We start from the raw sequence: 18794 nt of genomic DNA, 5'->3' as shown, positions 1-18794 counted from the left end.
TCAAGAACCACAGTGACAGGTAGATATGTCCCTAATCTATTGAACTTCAGTAGTAACCAACATTAACTATGGCTTGCTCAGGTAATCGTGAACCACAAGTCTACTTTATGAGTAGACTGCTACCAGCAGTGAGACTAGGCATCACCTCAGCGTGATCTCATCATGGCAGGAAGAAGAAGCCATAGACCCGTGGGGAGACTTGGGTGAAATACATTCATTATAGATTGTTCCCCCATTCACCACAAGCAACACACTTGCCACTGATGTAAGGAAGCCTGAGGTTGCATCTCCCTCTAGTGTTGCAAGAGTATCACATGAATGTGGCAAACCTACATCTGGTGTCTCACTTAGGACGGAAATAGCACAGATTACAGATTTAAAGAAACCCTGGGGGGTGGAGAGATTGACTACGTGGTTACAGACATCGGCTCTTCTTGCAAAAGAGCTCAGTTCAATTCCCTGTGCCCACACGGTACCTCATAAACACTCGTAACCACAGTTTCTGACTTGGCACACATATGTACACGCAGACAAACCATTCATACACATGAAAGAAGTAAATCTTTTTAAAAAGAAATACCCAGCTTGTCCAGAATTTCTGGAAAGATAGCCAAAACCATCCAGTCTTAGTAAATGCAATGAATACTATTCCTACAACGCCAAGATATAATGTATGCCAGCATAGCCTAAGTTATCAAGAAAACTAACTTCAAATAAAGGTTAAAATAGCATACTGGAAATTGACCACATCATCATCAGGATGGGTGAAGTCCAGCAAGGAGAATTTAAAACATCTATTCTAAGAAAACTCAGCAAATCTCAAGATAACATGGGGAAATGGTTTGACTCTTCAATGGGTTATTTAACCCAAAGGAAAAACTAATTTAAAATGAAACAGAAATCATTTATACAAGAAATAAACCAAGTGAAATTAAAAATACATCAACAAAATTGGTCAAAAAAGAAAAAAATAGTAAGTTCAAAGACAGTCTCTCTGAAAAGGGACAAAAAATAGAAATGAAACAATTGACCAGATTGGGAGCTTTCAGTAACATTAGGGAACAAAAAGGGCAACTACTTGGGTTGCTAGGGCCCAATAACACTTGAGAAAGACAAAGAGATAGAAAGCTAATTCAAAGAGTTATAACCAAAGATATCTCAAACCGGCCCACAATCAGTACATCAAGATCAAAGGTCATCAGACAAACTTAACCAAGAATACAGCAAGACCTTTTGCAATGAAGTTCTCAAAAATAGGTGATAATGTTAGCTAGAAGACATTAAGACAGAACGAGAAGAAGTAACTCATACACAGGAGTCTCCCAATTCACTGAACAACAGATTCGCAGAAGATAGGAGGTGATACTATGAGGGTTTTACAGTATTGAGGGGTTTCCAATAAAGAATATTACACTTAATAACATCACTTAGAAAATATTATAATGACATCACAAAGCAAATGCTGAAGGACTATCTCTAGAGATCTATCTTTCAGAAATGTTTCAAGGGGCTCTGTGAGCTGAGAGTACTGAGTAAGAAAAAAAGCATTGGAATGAGGGAAAGTCAGCCTTCTTTAATATTGTAAAATCCATAGGTAAACAATATCTTCAGGGCAGGACTTACACAAGCACAATTATCTAAAGACATAATGATTTATTAAAAGATAGGCAATAAAGACAGACAAAATGGGCCACCACAAATGCAACAGACTGTAGAAGTAAAAATTTATTAATTTTTATTTATTAATGTTTACTTTTATTATCTTTATGTCACATTAACTTTCTGTCTTTACAAAACAGCTTGCTATAATCAAAAGACATTTTTTGCAAGCCTCATGAAACCATAGAGTAAAATTCTATAACAAGCCAAAAATGATAGACACAAAATTAATATGCACTACTAGAGTATAGTACTAAACTATAGATGACAACTGAGAAAGAAACTAAAATAGAACCAGACAATAAGCTTTAGAATGGCTGTAATAACAGCCTTACCATCAATCATTACATGAAAATGGATTCGATTCTCTAATTAGAATATACAGAAGGAATAATTGAATTAAATGATAATATAAATATTCAACTAAATGTTGCTCATAAGACATTTATTATAACTCCAGGCATACAAGGCATGGAACTGGAAAGAAAATGTAAGTTATTCACAGAAACTGAATTCAAAGAAAGTATATTCAGCTCTATTAATCTAAGAAAGTAGATTTTAAATTAGGAGCAGGAAATAGAAAAGGAAGGTTGTTGTATAAGGATAAAGAGACTGCTCAGCAAGTATAAGTTTCTATGCACTTAGAATCAAATCACCCTATAAATAAAGCAAATATCAATAAACCTAAAAGAAGACACAGACTCCAAAGAGATAATACCCGGAGAGTTTTACAGCCCATTTCCACCAACGGATGAATACCCAGAAAAGAATAAAACAGTGAGTTAGACTGAATCTGGATTTGGTACACAAGCGACCTACAGACTCTCACAGAAGATGCTATCTTACTGCTGCAGAATGTACATTCTCCTCACTGGCACACAGAACATTCTTGAGATATTCCATATGACATATTACAAAACAAGAAGTGGTGCAGCTAACTTAAAACACGAAACCACACCAGGTATTCTTTCTGAACACAAGGCAATAAAAGTAGAAGTCAACAATAATATTTTGGATAATATGCAAACATGTAGAAATCACACTACTTTTGAGCCACCAATGGGTTATAAAGGAAATTTAAAATGTGTAAAACAAAAGAAAATGGAAACAGCATGCCAAAAACTGTGGATGTTAAGCTCCATTTTCATATATTTTCACATTATTTAGAGAAAAGTTTATGGCAATCTATGCCTTATCTCAGGCAAACTGCCTAATAATACATCCCAAGAAACAAGACTGCAACTTTAATAGGAAAATAGAAAGAACAAATGTCTGGCAGAAAAATAAATGAAATAAAAATGAAATACAAAAGACCAACAAGAAAAAAAGTGCAATGGATACACTCTGCTAGACTAAGCAAGGGGGAGAAGAGGCAGTAAAAACAGAGATGAAGAAAAGACATTCCAGTTAAGAGGGCAGGAATATCAAGCATCTTTAGAATTCATGGGCAAGAGTTTGATTAACAACTGGCTTCATAAAAGAAGCAAACAAGTTCCTGACAGCATATATCTGTCAGTGATGAATTGTGAAGAAATGGAAAACCAGACCATGAGAGTACAGAGATAGAACTGGTAATTAAAAGTACACCATCAAAGAAGACCCCTGTAACTGATGGACTCATTACTGAATTTCATCAAAGAGTCAAAGAACGAACACCAGTTCATCTTACAACATTCTAAGAAACTGACAAGAAAGCAATGCTTGCAAATATATTCTACAGAGTCACTGGTACCCAGATACCAAAAATCAGACAAAGATGCAACCAAGAAAGAAAACCATAGTCAAATGTTCTTGGTGTTTTTCACAAATGTAGAACAAAGGCATTAAATAACTGGCTTGCTAGGGAGATGGCTAAGCAGGGAAAGCACTTGCCAAGAAAGCCTGAGGACCAGTGTGTGCTCTAGAGTGTTTATCAGGCAAAGACACGAAATCTTCTAAGTGAGTGTGGAATTCAGTGAGACAGGATGTCTCAGTATCTAAGGTGGAGAATAACTGAGACAGACTGGCACCATTTTCAGATGACAGGATCTCACATATGAAAAAAAACAAACAAGTTAGATTACTGTTCTCCAATAATGAATTGTCTGAAATAGAAGTAAAAATAAAATAATCCTACTTTCTATGGCTATAAAAAACACTAGGACATAAAATTAACAAAAGAGGTAAGAGATGTCTACAAGGAAAATTATTAGGCATTGAAGAAAGAAGTTGAAGAAACATTACAATAAAGAATTTAAAGATGTCTTGAGTTTACAGATTAGAAAAATCAACATAGCCAAGATGTCCAAGTATTCTACAGCATCAGTGTGATCTTTACTAGAATGTCTTTGAAACTCTTTTTAAAAAACAGAAAACCACTCCTCCACTGCTGGTGGGAGTGCCAACTCATACAGCCACTTTGGAAATCAGTATGGAAATTCCTCAGGAAAACAGGAATCAGCTTACCACAAGACCCAGAAATTCCACTCTTAGGCATATACCCAAAAGATGCATATTCATACAACAAGGACATCTGTTCCACTGTATTCATAGCAGCATTATTTATAATAGGCAGAACCTGGATACAACCTAGATGCCCCTCAACTGGAGTGGATAGAGAAAATGTGGTACATTTACACAATCAAGTATTTCTCAGTGGGAAAAAAACAATGGAATCTTGAAATTTGCAGGCAAATGGATCACACTGGAAGAAACCGTCCTGAGTGAGGTAACCCAGTAACAAAAAGAGAAACATGGTATGTACTCACTCATATATGGATGTTAGATATGAGCAGGGGAGAGCCAGACTACAATTCTACTGCCAGAGAGTCTGAGAAACAGAACCTTCAACCAATGACTGATGGAAGCAGAGCAGACACCTACAGTTAAACACTGAGTTGAACTCAAGGAACCTAGTGACAGAGAGGGAGGACTGATGAGCAAAGTGGTCAAGACTGGGCTTGTTTAACCCACAGATACAGCTGACCTGAATAAGGGGGGAGCTCTTGAACCCCAGACTGATGGCTGGGAATTCAGCATGGGACTGATCCAGACCCCCTGAATGTGGGTATCAGTGAGGAGGTCTAGGCAATCTATGAGGCCTGGGGTAGTAGATCAGTATTTATCCCTGGCGTATAAATGGACTTTGGGAGCCCATCCCACAATGAGGGATGCTCTCTTAGCCTGGACTCTTGTTGGAGGGCCTAGGCTCTGCCCTGGATGAAATGACAGACCATGGTTCCCCCCCATGGAGGACCTCACCTTCCCTGGGAAAAGGAGTGGGGGTTGGGGGAGGGGGAAGGGGATTTGATGGGAGGGTTTGGGAGAGGGGAGGGAGAGGGAGAGGGATTTGGGATTGACATGTAAAGCAACCTTGTTTCTAATTTAAATTTAAAAAGAAAAAATGGAAAACCAGCCCAAACCTTTGTATTCGAACACCAAACAAAAGGCCAAAACATGTGAATAGCCAAAGCTATCAAAAGCAAAAGAAATTTTAAAAAAATGTAGAACAATCAAAGCAGGAGGCATTACCCTATTTAATTTCAAAGTATACTAAAAGATGTAACTGAAGCTGGGTGTGGCAGTTTGACATCTCATCCCAGCAATGGACGACAAGACAGGAAGACAGCAAGCTGGAAGCCATCCTGGAGTACATACATACATAGAAAGTGGAAGCCAGCCTGGAGTACATAGAAAGATACTGTGCTGTGTGTGAAGGTAAAGGGAGAGCAGAGGGAGAAAAGTCACAGAAACAACAGAAAATCTTCGAGGAAACCCATGTATCCACAGCTAACGATGTTTCAGCTGTTTTCTCTTTAAATAAAGGTGCTACAAACAAAGATTTCCTAAGATATGATGCTGAGAAATTTGTATATCCCCATGTAAAACAATGAAAGTAAGATACCGCCACCTCTCCCGACACACACAGAGATCATAGTTACAAAAAAATAATTAAATGGATTAAAGGCTTTTAAGTGTAAAGACTGAAAGCTAAGAAAACAGAAGGAAACTGGGGAAACCTCAGAACATTGGAAGGGGAAAGGGCATTTTTGTATAAAACCCTCAAAACAGAGAAACAGTCAAACAGTGTCAAATGTAATTTTCACAGGTTACATCCAGCTCTTGCGAACACGTCTACAGAATCTCGTTTGACTTTGTTTCTCATAGTTGATTTGATTGACTTGTTCTCCTCACTTCACCTTTCTTTTTACCAATGTCTTCTGCCCTGGACTTCATTGGGTGGAGGCTGTGGTAGCTCACAGTGTGTCCTGGATTAGGAGGGAGAAGTGTGTTTTCTCACATAAAATGTGCTTTGGTTGCATCCCTTCTACATATATTGAAGGTCGTCTAGACTCTTCTTGGTTGTGGACAAGATGGCCAGATTTAATGACTGGAATTTCCTTCCTTTGTAATAAGGGGTGTTTCCCTTCAGAGGTAGTTTCTTCGCATGAGTTGGTTCTGCGTGGGGACAGCAAATGCACTCTCAATACTTTTGATGAGGGAGCAGAGACCTGAAATGATATCACTACTTGCTAAGCTCTGTGCTTGTTAATGTTTTTAAGCAGTGTTTCTTTGAAAAGATTCCAATGCCTCATAAAGCAAGATTTTAACAAACAAACTTGAAAGAGCCAGATACTTAACTGGAACATACTCTGAAGACCAGCTAGTGTAAGTTAAATGATTCCATTAGAGCTTTTGCATTTTGTAAAAAAAAATTAAAAGAAAGAAAGAAAGAAAAAGAAAAGAAAAGGTCTGGGTGTAAAAATGCCTTCACTTATCCTTGTTTGTTTTTTTTATAATTTTTCCCTTTTTTTTTTACTTAAATTAGAAACAAGCTTGTTCTACAAGTCAAAGTGTGAGGCTTTCCATGGGGGATCTTAAAAGTCTGTCATATCATTTGGAGCAGAGCCTACACCCTCCCCTATATGTCTAGAATAAGAGAGTATCCCTTTATGTGGAGTGGGCTCCCAAAGTCCATTTGTGTACTATGGATACACACTGGTCCACTACCAGAGGCCCCATAGATTAGTCAGACCTCCAAACTGACATCCTTGTTCAGGGAGTCTGAAACAGTCCTATATTGGTTTCCCAGCTATCAGTCTGGGGTTCATGAGCTACCCTTTGTTCAGGTCAGCTGTTTCTGTGGGTTTCTCTAGCCTGGTCTTGAACCCTTTGCTCATTCATCCTCTCTGCAACTGGATTCCAGAATTCAGCTCAGTGTTTAGCTGTGGGTGTCTGCTTCTGCTTCTAACAGCTATTGGATGAAGGCTCTAGGATGGTATATGAGGTAGCCATCAATTTTATTGTCAGAGAAGGTCATTTAAAGTAGCCTCTCCATTATTGCTTAGATTGTTAGTTGAGGTGAACCTTGTAGATCTCTTGACACTTCCCTAGTGCCAGATTTCTCTTTAAATCTATAATGGTTCCCCCTATTATGGTGTCTCTTTTCATGCTCTTCTCATATCCTCCTCTCCCTTCTTTTTCTCCCCTTTCCTTTCTTCTAACTCCCTATCCCTTCCCGCCATGTTCCAAATTAGCTCAGGAGATCTTGGCCCTTTACCCTTCTCCAGATGGCCATGTGTGGCTCTCTTAGGGTCTTCCTTGTTTCCTAGCTTCTCTGGCAGTGTGGACTGTAGGCTGGTACTCCTTTGCTCTATGTCTAAAATCCATATATGAGTGAGTACATACCATGTTTTTTTCTTTTAAATATCTACCAATACACTTACTTCATATCATACCACATTTTCATATGTATGAAGAACAAATATGAAGAGGCTTCTGTGTAACTAAAACTAATGAGCATTAGGTACAAATGTGGTTCACTATTCATAAAACAGAAATGCAAAATGATTCACACCCATGAAAGCAAATTATAGGGAAGAATACCTTCAGATAATATTATCCAGTGATAACACAGATGTTCCCTTCTTTTCAGTTGTTTTTATAAAAGATCATGAAAATAATACCATTTTCTGTAGGCAGAAGTTTCTGTACCACCCGGTCCTACAGCCATTCAGTCCCAAATAAGCACACAGAGGCTTATGTTAATTATAAACTGTTTTGTCTACTATTCAGGATTATTACTAGCAAACTGTTATAACTTAAATTAATCCATAGTTCTTATCTGTGCCTAACCATGTGACTTGGTATTTTTTGCCAGTAAGTCATGCTCATCTTGCTTCCTGTGCTTCTGAATGGCAACTTCATCTCTGCCTTTCTTCTTCCCAGAATTCTCCTAGTCTGGTTGTGTCACCTATACTTCCTGCCTAGTTAGTGGTCAGTCAGCGTTTTAGTAAACCATATGAGTGACAAATAATTACAATGAACAAGAGCATTACCCCACATCAATTTTCTTATCTAACCTAGCAAATTCTGGGTTGAAATCTCTCCTCTAACTTCTTTTTGAAAATGATAATCAGTGTTTTATTCCCGTACCACCTTCTGAACCTCACCTTAAAAGATGTCAGTCTGTAGTCAGTGTCATAGTTGGATAGCCCTTAATGGAGCCCACAATTTCATAGGAGTCCTTCTACATCTTTCACAATACTTCAGCAAAGCTTTCTACCAGTTCCTAACCCTCACCTACAATTACAACCTTCTTACCTATTTCCCATCCTCCATTACCAGATTATTTGAGTTTCTCTCGAGAGTAGTTTGGATGCAGTAGGGGAATGCTCTTGAAATTCTGAAATAGACAGAATCTTATGTTCATACTCTTGACACCTTTGCCTCTTTGACTCTAATTATTTGGGAAAATCCCAGGATTATGTTTGATGGTGTTTCCTTTTTCCCTACTCTTCTGTCTCTGAAAGAGACTAGAAATGGAAATCAGTTTTGTTTTTCAGTTGCCAGGATCAGCTTCTTCACATTTTTGCTGTACAGTACATGTGAAATGAACAGTCCCCCCTTGGCTAATTTATCCACATGTACATTTGAACAAAAGCATCTATATTCGCACCCTTCTTCTACTGAAAGCCCATTTAGGCAGATTCACTCCATCTACATGAGCAAAGGATAACCCCTGTTATTTCATGTGACAGTGTTCACAAAATGCTAGGCCATAGTTGCAGCAGGACTCACTGCCTAGCATTAGGAAGCAGGGTGAGGCCTTAGGTGACACATGCCACTACACTATCCTCAGTTCTGAATGATGGCTGAATTACCAAGGTCTTCATGCTGCTTCCACTGGACTTATAAGTGATTTATTTCTTCACTAAACTTGATTCAAATTGTTGCAACAATTTGAAATTTCTGAAGATCTCTCTTTTTCTATACCATTCCCTACCCAGCTGACATGATCTTCATAACATGACTACCTTTTATACATTCTTACAAATGAATATTACAAAGGGTGTAGAATGGGGCTGCAAATCTTCTCAAGAGACCACCATAGAACTCCCAGTATACTAATTCTACTGAATTCTGTTTGTCAAAAAGTCAATGACCAATCCAGAGTTAAGGACCAAAAATTGAGTTTCCACCTCTGAATAAAAGAAGTATCAAAATATGTGAAAATGAGCAAGAAATCACAATATGAAGAAGCATAGTTGGAAGCAGGCTGAATAATTAGAGTACTGAATCCCACCCAGTCATAAAAGAGCTCTCACCACCATGGGCTCTACAGACACAACCTGAGTACCCTACACTGTAATGCTTGGTCAGTGTATTGAGAAGGATAATGAGTGATAATAAGAGGAAAGTGTAAACTTGAGAAAGGCAGAAATGGAGTTCAGGAACACTTAATTTAACTTATTGAAGCTGGGGGCTAATAATTGGCACAAGCCTCTACAGACTTCATGGACCAAAAGTGAGGCCATATCTAATGTTCTGAAAGGAACAGTGGGCAAGATCCTATGCAAATTGAATATGACACCATGAAAGAAGGAGCAAACCAGAAGTAGACATGTGCCCTCTCATTCTACAGTATAAAGCATTATAGCCTCCCTTTCCTACGATGCCAGGATAAAAAATTGCAAAAGGATAATTTATGCCTTTGAGATTCAAATACATGGTGGATTCATTCTAGGCTAATTCTTAAAGTCCTCTACAAAGGTTAGGAACAGGTTTTAGGATGGAGCACAGAGGTATATGGGTGTGTGTACACTCCAACTACTACTGCACATACCCAGTTCCAATCTTTAGCACCAGAAAAAGATCAAAGAAACACAAAAAACTTGCTGCCCGTTGCCAAGACCTGATCTATTTCACAATGCCAGATAAATTCAAATTCTTTTGAATGACATAGAACTACTCTATTCTGCCGGTTTAAGCTCTGCTGGTGTAAAGAAACGAAGACCCTGTGGCCAAGGATCTGTGTACTCATCCACACAGCCAGGAAAGAATTAGAATCTTGTGTAGCCACCATTTGACAATGGAAAAACACGAGTAAATGCCATTGAATCTCGATATACAATATATTATGATATAATAAGGTAGTTGTATTCATCCTGAAAGAAATTGAACTTATGAAAAGATGCATTGAGAGAATGGAAACATGGACATATCAGTCAAATAGATCCATGTTAATTATACAGTTTGGTAATGCATTCAAATCTGAAAATTATTCAGCAAATAGTGGATCGCAATATACTTCATATGGCTGCATGAGGACATGTCAGTTATAGGTCACATGTACAGGATTTTCTTAAGGCCAACCCATAGTCACAGGAAAGGTTAATAAGTACAAGGGGAGATGAAGTAGTGGTATTTATAATGTTAGTTTGGTGTTTCAAAGGGAGATAGTGCATTCTATGTCCAGATGAGGCTCCTCAAAACAAGTCATGATGGAGGCTGAAGAGCAACACTATTTTGTTATGAAAACTGACTTCTACCAACAGTTTCATGGTCCCTATTATTCAAAATTCATTTTGATGCACTTACTAGTATAGTAAATTACCTGTAGGTTGAATCCGAATGATGCATTATTCTATAGGAGGCATAACTGAACTTTAAAAACCCAGCCCAACAGTTGGGTGCTAAGAGCTTTCCCCATGACACTGAACATCCCCTTAGTCAAGTTTCCTGTACTCTGCTCTCCCATTTTTACTCTCTGCTGTAAGAAATTATTAGTTGTGAGTTAGTTTTTATTTCATTACTTATACTAAAAAACTCACCCTTCCTTGTGGCTTTTGTAGTATTAGGTGTTATAACTCATCATGCTATGACTGGTTGCCTATTCAGATTGCATTTAAGTTTCTCAAAGTTATGTGTATCCTACCCAGTAGTATATGTGCCTTCTCTTTGCATTGAAGTACTGTGGCATGGAAAGCATGTAGCTAGGTCATAGCTCATCTCTCTGTACATGTGAAAGAGAAGCAAGCAGTTCCCAGGATGCCAAAAATTTGCCACTTCCTGAATGTATGAGAAGACACCCTAAGAAATACCTGGCAAATGAATGCACAGTTCCCCCATCCTTAGTCACAAAGGGAAATGAGAAGCTACTATAAGGTATTATTCTGGAGCTCTCCTGGAGGCCTTGCCATTACTAGCTGCTAACAAATCACAAGCTCATTCATGAGTGAACCAACATCTTTATATCACGATTATCTTTGAGTAACTTCACAGAGAGAGAGAGAGAGAGAGAGAGAGAGAGAGAGAGAGAGAGAGAGAGAGAGAGAGAGAGAACTCAGGGAGCACAAACCTAAGAGAAGATAGTGTGATTATATCACTACTCTAACAGTGGAAGAATTCAGTCGAAGCCAAATGTTTATTGCCTGCCATGAATGGTAAGATCTTGTTACTCTCAGCACTGCCTCATTGAGCTAACCTATGGGGTGGGTATTAGTTAGGATAGCTTCACTGGAGAAATTTCATGAGAAGGTTGATCCATCAGGCAGAGCATAGAGAGGAACTTCTAGTTTTAATGATGTGAGTTTAAATCTCCTGTGGAGAATCTACTTAAAGAGAAGCAGTGTGTCTCTGCATTTCCAAGAGTTCCAGGTCTAAGTAAGAAAAAATCCCTATGTGACCCTTATAGCTCTAGGGTTGTGAGGTTTAGTTGTACCCACCTTTGTTCTTTCCAGTGTAAGATGGCATTTCTCTGTCACCAACAAGCCTGGTGTTAAGTAAACCTGACAAAGGTGTGTCAGTGTGTGGTTGTGCTGTAGGAACAAGAAAAAGTTATGAAGAATATCTGGAAAAATAATACAGAACACACAAATACAGTCATATTAGAATAGCACATGCCAGACATTCAGAATGAAAGGTAAAATGGTTTCCTATATTATACTAGCATAAAATTTTAGTGTGGTCTGTTTGTTCACATCAGCACACATTAAGAAAGGAGTTCAAATGAAGCACAGAATTGCAAGCACTTAGAGAGGTGTTTCATTGACAAAGAGACTGTACCTCACATAGCACCATGTCCTCCAGTGGACATTAGTGTTACAGGAGGACACAGGTTATATCAAGGTGACCAAGGTGGGTTGGATTCAACAGAACAACTGCTTCCTACCCATGTGACTTGTTCAGTTTCATTGGGTCTCTTGATGACATGGGTCCAGTGTGAAAAGCAATACTTTTATATGTTGACATTTGAAAACTTTTAGTTTTTTGAGGAAAGATCTTGCCTCTTACTTTGTACTAGAGCTCACAAAGTACACAGGTATTCCTGGTTATCAATGGAGCCATTCTCAAACAGCTAAGGTTTGAGCAAATATTAGGCATGAGATACATTGGACACTCTAGGAGGCCAATGGCGAAAATACTTGTAAAAAGAATCCAGTGATCAACTGAAGTAAATCAGCTGGGTCTAATCTTGATACAGACTGGTGTTAGGACATCTTAAACAGCAGCCACTGAAGCAGGCTGACAAGGTCAGAAAAGTCAGTCTGAAGGACCAGTCTCACAGTTGCACACCCATAGGGTAGATGTTGGAAATGAAAAGGAGAGGCTGGGCGGTGGTGGCGCACGCCTTTAATCCCAGCACTGGGGAGGCAGAGGCAGGTGGATCTCTGTGAGTTCGAGGCCGGGCTGGACCTGGACCGATAGCCTCCAAAACAATACAGAGAAACCCTGCCTCGTAAAAACCAAAAAAAAAAAAAAAAAAAAAAGAAATGAAAAGGAGAAAACATACGTGATGTAATGTGTTGGGTACTCAGAAAGCTGGGATGGTGGCGGAGGCCTGTCATACCAACACTCTGGAGGCTAGACCAGGAAGGTTGCAAGTGTGAAGCCAGACTAGGTTACATAGTATGACCTTGTCTACAAAAACCATGAAAGCATAGGTATCAGCACTCCTAATCATTGTTAACAAAGTAATTATTGTTAAATTCCATGAGATATGAAGAAAGAAAATTACTTTCTCTGGACTAAACCTGTAGTGTTTTAGCAGGAGAAACAGATTTATGTCCCTCCACAGCTCTGAAAAACCCACATGCAGGTATGAAAAACCTAGTCCGTGTTTCCTCCCTGCATTTCTTCTCTTGAAGGTAGATTAAAGGGACACTTGTTCAGTGAAGTCTATGTCTCCATGTCACAAGTTTAACATAGCAGAAATGAGTCCATGGTAAATTGGTTAATAGTATACTATATAAACACTGAAAAGGGGGTGATGATGAGTTAATCATGGCCAGCAAACTTCTGTCAGCAGATAGAGGGAGTGAAGAGTAAGTTCAAGAAAAATGAGGTCAGAAAAGTATTCCAGAAGAGCTCAATTAGAAGTGTATGGTACTATATAATCAGAAGTCCATTGCTGTGTCATTTGCATCAATCTAGATAGGCAACCTCACAGATCTCATCACAGGGAAGGAAGACACGCTTACAGAATGAGCATAACACATTGCAACTCTGCATTTATCAGCTACCTGGGTACCTCACTCTCTTGTCCTGTATTTGCACTTGAGACAGAGGATAGGTGGGATATATGGAGAATTTTTTCAACCATTCATTGCATTCTTTGTACCTATGATTGGCATCTAAGCAATAGAAAAGGTTTTTTCTCTTAACTTTAAAATTAATTGTCTTAAAATGGAATTGCAAGTGACCTAGTGTTTGTCTGCTTTGAATGTATTTATAAAGCCATCTTCACTTACCCAGGCTAACAGACTGACACCATCAAACCCTGACTTGGTGCCTACTTGATTGGACCTGTTGTTACCTTAAACTCAACCAATACTTACAGCTTAATTTTCCCATTTAATTTTTCTCACTGTGTAAGACTGCTGCTCTTGGTGCATGAAAATCTTCATGAGAATATTATTTTGGAAGCTAAAAACCAAGAAATCATTTGAATCTTGAATGTATTATTAGAGTAATTTAATATTTCACCCTGATAGAAGTAGTTTTGCCAAGGAGTATTTTACCTATTTTCCTTATTTGTAGCAATTAATATTTCTGTTTCAGAGAATGTACATTTTCACTTAAGCATGAAAATTAATCAGCATAAAGTATTTTTAGAAATGATATTAAAACCTCTATCCGCATTAATCTAGACCTTCTTTATAAGGACCTATGGGAAAATTATTGTAAAGATAATATATGTATAATTTCTATATGATGATAGCATAGTTTAAACAAATTATCACCTGGGAAATGAAACACTACTACTAGGAAAACATGTCAATGTCTAAGACTTAATTTTTATGACGTTAATGATATCTCATAATTCATGCCACAGAGATAATGCCCAGGATTTACACTAGGTAAGAGTTTTACTAAATTATATCTTATAGAAGTTACATCATCTCAATTTGCTTTACAAAGAGCAATTTTTATAGGCATGGGGAAGTCAGAGCTGGGCATGGTAGGCTACATAAAGTTTTCTCAAGAATGTGAAATATACCTTAAACCAAAAATCAACAACAGTGTTGAGACTTATCAAGAATGGAGCTTGCTATGAAGAACCTGGTTTAAATGATCTTAGAGTTCAATGACTTTTCCCCCAAACATCAATGTGGTTGTTACGATAGTGTGTGCACAGATTTCTGCTATACCCCACTCATAGAATGCTACCTAGCACTTCATTCTTGTGAAGCACTGCCCAATCATTTCACTCATCCACAGTGCTTCACTGGATATTCCCTCGATGCTCACAGGAGAGGGTGCTAAGACAGAGACAGATAGATGAGGAGGAGGAGGAGGAGGAGGAGGAGGAAGAAGAAGAAGAAGAAGAAGAAGAAGAAGAAGAAGAAGAAGAAGAAGAAGAAGAAGAAGAATTCTGTGTATTCTGACTTCTCCAGAGACTTGGGGATACTCAGAAGGTAGCTGTACCAAGGACAGAATTCAGTCAACCAGGTCTGCATCCAATGGAGGTTTACTGTAATACAAAAGTGAAAGAAAGGGTACAGGAAATACCTGCGTCTGAAATAAAGTCAAGTACTTATTAGGGAAAAAAGAAAGAAAACCTTTCTATAGCAGTTGAAAACATTGATATCCTTGTTGGAGAGGGAATGAATTCTGAAGACTCTCTTGGCTGAAGGTGCAGTTTAGGCTGTTTGACAATAGTATGTGTCACACTTTAACTTGTCCCCAGCATACTGCTGGGAGCATTCCTGGCATCTTCACAAATCCTGGGAGACACCTTGAGTCCTTGAATCCTCTTCCCATTTTGTCTACTCCATGGGAAGAAGAACTTGGATTCATACACCATCACTCCTAAACCCGTATCTACTCTCAAGTGTCTCACCCCACCTGCCTTCCTCTGCTGTCTTTTCCTATGTACTGTCAGCTGCAAAGAGGGGAGGAGGGGGGAAGCCCTATGTGCATTTCTTCTTTAATTTGCTCACTGACTTTAGTCCACCCCCTGCCCCTTTGCCCTTGCTCAGCTCTGGAAATGCCCACAGTTGACAGTAGCGGGGGCGGGGGATTCCAGGCAGCAATGGCTAAGTTCAGAGATGTGAAGTAAGGGAAGACTAGATCTGAACTCAACTTCTCAGGAAATGAACATCTAACCCACAACAAAACCTTTGCAAATAGGCGGGAGTGGCGGATTCCAAGTATGCACAGTTAGGAGAGTCCAATCTGGATCACAGTATTCAACTGCAACAGAGGCAGGTGGAATGTGTCTCTAAAGAGCCTTCGCTCTGACATGAAATACTTGGACTTTTAACAGAACCCACCGACATTAAGCAGCAGATCCAATGAGTTCCCATTTCTTAGGAGTACAATCGGTAGTGTTATGGGTTCTTAGAGTGAATGAAGTCTAATAAACAATAGATACTTCCAGGTGTAGAGGCTCACATCTGTCATCAACTGCGCAGAAGGAACTGAGGCAGCAGGATATACCTCCCTCCAAGCGAGTCTGAGCTACATACAGAGTTTGATATCAGCCTAGGCTAGAGAGGGAGCCCTTTTCTCACATTTGTTAGTTAGTAGCTTAGGTGGGTGGGTAGGTAGGTAGGTAGGTAGGTAGGTAGGTAGGTAGGTAGAACATTTAAAAAAGTGGATTTAGGTGGAAATATAGATGCTATTTTTCTATTTTATTTTAAAGTTATAGATAGAAGTCCCAAGTGTTCTAACAACATTATGTGACCAGGAAAAGTGAACAGCAAATTCCCACTGTTCTCCCAGGCAGATAGCGAAGGAACTGCCCCTCCTAACAAGGCTTCATTTAGTCCCTGAGTCCCTTGTGCTCCAACATGGGACTTCAGTGCCTGCTTGGCTGTTTACTATGTTGGAGCACCAGGTTAAGAGCTGGTTGTGGGGAAGTTCATTAGAAGCAGTAGGAGCATTTGCTTATAAAACCAAAAACAGCAGCCAAAAACTAAAGAAAGAAAGGAGAGGAAGTAAAATGAGAGTCAGAGAAGAGAGTGCCTCCTGAGAGACAAGATGTGGAAATGAAGTTTGAATTGAAGAAAGCGAAGCTCTCTGTAAGTAACCATTTCATTAAAGTTGCAGGAATTGCAGCGTTTCTCACAGGAGCTGCACATTGTGGGCTCAGATTAAGGATAATGGGTTCCCGTGTGAATTCTCCTCATTACTTCTCTTAAAAGAGCAGTAAATCTATGGAAAGAGTAATTTAGGTTTGCTGTTCACAGTCCATTCACTTTGCTTATAAGCGCTCCTGTTTAGGATTTTAAAAATATGATTCACGTATAATCCAAAAGAAAAGAGATCAGCCCCAAATGAGCCAATTTCCACTCCTCCAATAGGCCTGGCACCCAGGCCTGTGCAACAGGATGCAGATGTTTGAACCAAGAGTTAATGATTGAGTTCAAATCTCAGAAGCGACACACACACAGCAAAGGAGAAATGATTTCGGTGGACCCTGAATTATTTGCATGTTTGTATGACCCTAAATACTCTGTTCATCTTTCCATCAATGTTCACTCTCAATTCAATTCCACAGAAAGCAAAGGGGCTGAAAACTGTAATTCAGGTTCAAAAGAAAATAAATTATTTGGGAGGAAAATGTCTGCAAAATGAAATGTGAATTATTTAATTATAGGAGTATGCTGCTCAAAATTGACTTTCAAATCCATAAGGCTGACCTTTCATGTTTTGAAACTGCTCTAAATTTATGTGGTGTTAAGATGCTTATAGCCCAGAGCAAAGACAAGGCAACTGTCACACCTGGCATTCCAGCAACTGGGTTCCTGGCAAAGGGGGATTTTGAGTTTGAGGCTAGTCTTGACACCATATTGAGAACTTTGTCTCAAATAAATAAATAACAAAAAATTAACAAAATAACAGCAGCCCCCAGAATAAAAATGGTAAAATAAAAGCCACCCTTACAAGTGGAGTTATTTCTAGAAAGAAAAGTCAAATCTGTTATGTCTGTGGCTTCTCCTCTACTTTCTCATCAGATATGTGTCTCATTCTGGCCTAGTAATGTACGCAGTGACTCCTGGCTACTGAGCTAAGTGCCTGAGTGAATGAGCCCCTAGATGCCTGTAGCGTGTGGGCTAGTGCGGACCCAAACTGCTGGAGGCAGCTCTTTCTTCACTCATTAATGATCTTGACTCTAATCTAAACAATTGCTTACAATGTTTAATTGTCTTTTGTCACTAAAATGAAAGATCAGAGTATTTTCAAGTTTTCATTTTGTAATTGAAAGATGTGAGTGCTGGGTGTAGGAGGGCTGAGGATGTGGATCACGTTTCCTCATCCCACCAGAAAGCAGCCACCTTAGGCTTGTGAGTAAAGATGTATCATAAGGAACTCATCTTTATGACATGTGAAGGACATTTATTTCATTCTGAAAATAATTGTTGTGACATTTTAATCCATGTTAGTGCATTCTTGCTGTGAAGCAGGTTCTTGTATATGAATCAGTCAGACTGTGTCCCTACAAATTATTTCATGAGAAAAAAATTCAATACCCTTATATGCTCCAATTGTAAGATCAGCTGGAAGGAAAAATAGCAGCAAGGAAAAAAGTCTAAAACACAGGAGATCACAAAGTAACTCATTGAAAGAAAAGAACTTCCATGTGATGGAAGCCTTCAAAGTTCATAACAACCTACCTTTTCCACAAACACAGATGACAAAAATCAGGGATTCCTAGACATTAGTTTCCTTTTCATGGTATGATAAACCCATTCGTTTATTTCAAAACAAAAGCAAACAACTAAATTACTAAATAATTATTAATATGTTTTACCTTGCAAGGACAAACACTGTTTTTAAAAGCAACTTGCCTCCATCCCATCCAACATCAAAAGCCCTTGGATACGGGGTCCTTCTCTGGGATAGTTTATCAAGCATTCTTTGAAGTGCTCAGTTTATGAATGAATTCCTGGAGGATGTTATTTCAAACAGTGCACATTCAAGCTGACCTCTCTTTTGCAATATGAAAACAAGGAGGTATTTAGGTCTTTCTGTTTTTACCCTGGAGTGGGAAGATAAATCATCATGTGCTCTGGTTCATGCTGTAATCCCATCACTCAGTAGGGTGAAGCAAAAAGATCAGGGTTACTGCAAGTTCAAAGCCAGCATGGGCTGAATATTGAGTTCTAGTCCAGCCCATTAATAATGAAGCCATGATCTTTACATTATCACAGTAAAGCCATCACTTTTGACAAAGTAATTGTAGGACAGTGCTAGGTAAGGAAGGGTTTATATTGGGTGGTCAGTCATTCTGCAGGGTCAACCCTGATCCCATAAGCAATACATCAATAGATTCTCTCCCTGGCACTTATTGATTACCTAACAGCAGTTACTGAACTAGGCTCTCATCATCCTGTTCCCAACAAAAGTCAAGTGTTCTGAGAGTCCTT

The 18794-nt window shown here is 38.9% G+C and overlaps 1 protein-coding gene across 2 annotated transcripts in view; it reads left to right on the top strand.

Moving 5' to 3' along the window:
- Cntn5 (contactin 5) overlaps positions 1-18794 on the top strand; it is a 1164510-nt gene that overhangs the window by 1055225 nt on the left and 90491 nt on the right. The gene's annotated exons all lie outside the window — the stretch shown is intronic.

The sequence above is a fragment of the Mesocricetus auratus genome, unplaced genomic scaffold, assembly GCF_017639785.1.
Source record: "Mesocricetus auratus isolate SY011 unplaced genomic scaffold, BCM_Maur_2.0 Super-Scaffold_100040, whole genome shotgun sequence".
Classification (NCBI taxonomy): domain Eukaryota; kingdom Metazoa; phylum Chordata; class Mammalia; order Rodentia; family Cricetidae; genus Mesocricetus; species Mesocricetus auratus.
The sequence above is the reverse complement of the archived record's forward strand: the minus strand, read 5'-3'. Positions and strand labels throughout refer to the sequence as shown.